Consider the following 3,762-nt stretch of genomic DNA (forward strand, 5'->3'; position numbering starts at 1 on the left):
AAAAAAAACAGTCCAACGACATTAAACCAAAGTCAATATTAGTTAACCCCTCTTTCCTAGTTCCACCAGTTTGTCATCTCCCATTTTTCATCCACAGGTATTGTCTAAATTAGCTCCCTCTCTCCCTCACTGAGGTCATCAAAGGTGAAATGAAGGCTGTAATCTGATCGATGAAAGGATCTTCTTATACCTGGATCCCTATAGACCACCTTAAAACCCTACAACCTTCCACAAGTTTGAGTACATGCATAGCATGTAACGGTTTCCTACAGAGGAATGTGATCCTGTAGGATGGCAAAACAACAGAGCCTTAAGATGAACAGAGGCCAGATCAGTTGGGTGGAGCTCTCTTGTACATTTGTCCTGGCAAGAGTTTCATTCTCTTTCAGTCTTCTCACGATAGCTACTGAGTAGAAATCAAATCTAATGATATTCCCACACCATCAAGACGCTGACTAGCAGGGCAGGTATCTGCAGGTAATTTTTTTTATCAGAAAGACTACAATAGCTTTCTGATAAATTCATATGTTGGGGATTATTAGGTTTTAAGATCATACACAGTAATTACTTATTCATGCATAAACTCCTTATATCAGTAGCAAGCGTGGCAAGTGGATCTTAATGAGAACATAAATACATTGGCTTACAGTAATCACGCCTGTCTGGGTCAAATTGATCTCTAAAAGCGGATGATAGATGCTTTTTGTTTTGTTTTTTCCTTTTTCTTTATTTGTCATGCAGATTGCCACCTAAGTGACATTTGTATATATATATCACATGAATACAAAGTAGTGGAACGGACAGCTTTGCTATTTACTGGTTTAAAGATAAAATAATAAACTGAGCAGTGGTCCTCTCCTGCTCCAACAGTAGTCGGAATGGCCAGGGTGAAAGCATCCACACTCCACTGATGTCGCATACCTGCCGCTGTGAGAGAGCGCGACGAGTGTTATGCAATGTATGTAAAAGATCCAAATGTGAGAAACCCAGGAACTGGAGGGCAAAATGACTCACTCAGCCACAGCGGTGAAGATATCACATAGCGCGCGCACGCAGACACACACGCAGGCGCGCACACAGACGCACACGCACACACACACATGAACCCTGTAAGCAGACAACCTGATTGACTGTGTCAATGAAAGTGAATGTCAGCATTTGCCTATAGGATCTTGTCCCAGGCTTTTTGAACTATGTATGATGGCATTCCACTGTAACTATGTCCTTATACATAAACCTGGGTTTATGAAACTGCACCCACTAAACTCTCAAACATGCTGTAGGGCAGATAAGGATTTTTAACATCTGACACATATAAGATGCATGCATCAGGTAATTTTACAACTTGGTTGTGGTTTCTCACTGTAAGCAGTGAGTTAGTCAACAGGGGTCAGTCTGTGTTTTCTCCATGAACTAATAACAGAGGTGGGAGTAAATCACACATGTCCAAGCCACAAGCAAGTCTCAAGAAAGTCCAAGTTACTGTGGTGAGAAATCAAGCACGTCAAGTAAAGTCCCTGCTGTATGTAAAGCAAGACAATTCAAGTCATTGCTCAGATCAAGCACATCACAAGTCAAGTTCTATGAAATGTTAACGATGAACTCAAATTTCCACATTTAAAAGTAAGTAGTTATGAAAAGTTTAGCCTTATTTTCAACATGAATATACCTTATTTTCAACATGAATACACCTTATAAATCTTACTGAGTCCAGATCTGCTACGATTATTATTATTAGTCTTATTATTTTTATTAACTCCACCAAAGAGGTTGTAGCTGCCTTGTGTGTTAGCTTCTGCTGGTCTGCCGCGTCCCAGTAGGTTGCGAGGTTTGCAGGCATCGCACTAGAAATTAGCTAGTTATTTTTCAAAAACAAAATATAACTTCTTAACATCTAGAAAAATGTAAATATTTAATTGAAAAAAATTCTGAGTGATGTCTCAAGTCATGACTACCAAGTCAAAGTCAAGTCGAGTCTTTTATCAGTGAAGCCCTCCAAATTTTGACTTAATTCTGACTTATCCTCTGCCTACTAGTTACCACTGTTAATTGGCACTTATTGTCTACAAGTCATTAAAGTTCATCTTAGAATCTATTTTGAAATTCTGGTCCTGACTTTTAGAGCCTTGCACAGACGAACACACATACAACTTCACACTCACACTACCTGCAGTCTGAGGTTATCAGGTCAGAGGCTGCTAGTGATCCCCCATACCCACTTTAAGACCTGAGGGCCTTTTCAAGCAGTGGCACCCTGACTGTTGAATGCACTGCCTCCCTTTTTATGTCGCTTAAATTCTGTTGATTCTTTTAAAAAGCAGTTGAAGACTCTGTTACTCAAACAGACTTTTAGTTAGACAAGGGTTTTTACCGCTGTCTGATTTTATGTATCCCCATTGTGTTTATATGTCTTTTACATTTATTGTGAAGCACTTTGTGGTGTTTATCTGTGAAAGGTGCTATATAAATAAACTTTACTGACTTACTTACTAAATGGTCTGGTCTTTCTGAAATGTTCAAAATCGGCTTTCACCCACTAAACTGCCCACTGCTGGACAAGCTCAAATCTGCTCCAAAACTGTTCTATTCTCCACTGCCTTCATTTAATCTTTAAATCTTGCATTTTAATTCGATATTACCTGTTTTATAATCTGTTTTTTCATGCTGTTTTGACACTGTTTTCTTATTATACTTTTTACTTATACTTTTATGCTTCTTTTGTTTCTGTTAAGCAAATTGAATTACCTCTGTGTATGATAATGTGCTATAGAAATAAATTTGCCTTGCCACCAAGACCCTATATGGGAAATTAATAAATGATGGTTTAAATAAATGGTTTGAATACATCAAGTAATAAGTAAAGATCGTTAAAATGATCAAATTTATTTGATTGCTTAGCCTGTTTGACTTCTCTTGAGGTTTTGGAAACAGCAATATACCAGCCACTCAGCCACATATTGTTTGTGAATGCCCTTTATGAGTATGAGTCTTTACTCAGACATCACATCAATGTAAGCAAGAAGCATCTTTGACATGATATAACTGCCCTCTTACTAAATGGGTGGGAACCTGTGAACCTGGCACTTCCGTCTTGGAGCAATAGATCTGCCCATTTTAATTGGCTTAATGTGTCATGCTATAAATCATTTATTTGAAGATTAAATAATAGTTTTGTTATTCATAATGTATTCTAATCCTATTTTAATTCATGTGTGACTGAGACAACACACACAGCTCTTGAACCAAATGGTGTTTACATCCAGTATGTGTATGGTAATATCATTAATATTAATAATGATAATAACTGCTGGTGTAATGAGTGCGAGAGGAATGTATACCGTACCAGTGGGTTTAAAAATGTTATTTCAGTGACTTACTTACATACTCATAGGAACTATAACTTGGGCTTGCTTTGTACTGATCCATCACTAACCATATTTTTTTTTCAGTTAAGGTCTAGACTTTTCAAATATAGATATAATCGTTTAATAAACAGGTAAATATTCTGTAATTGCCACGTACCTAACTTCTAACTGATGGCAACTGTTCCACCTGCAGCCTTGTGCTACATGATCTCATAATCCCAAATCCATGCACAAGTGAGTGATTGGTCTATTACACAGAGGGAGTGCCTCCAAAACCTGCCAATTAATGTTGCCTGAGGTGAGATGGACAGTCATGCTCACAGGTTTTGGAAGAGCAAACACTATTTTTGTCATGTGTAATGTAATCCTATTTCAATGAATGTGTCACTGCGGCAAC

This window comes from Seriola lalandi, unplaced genomic scaffold (assembly GCF_002814215.2).
Source record: "Seriola lalandi dorsalis isolate HSWRI2012SDOR001 ecotype SW California unplaced genomic scaffold, Sedor1 jcf7180002054896, whole genome shotgun sequence".
Taxonomy (NCBI): domain Eukaryota; kingdom Metazoa; phylum Chordata; class Actinopteri; order Carangiformes; family Carangidae; genus Seriola; species Seriola lalandi.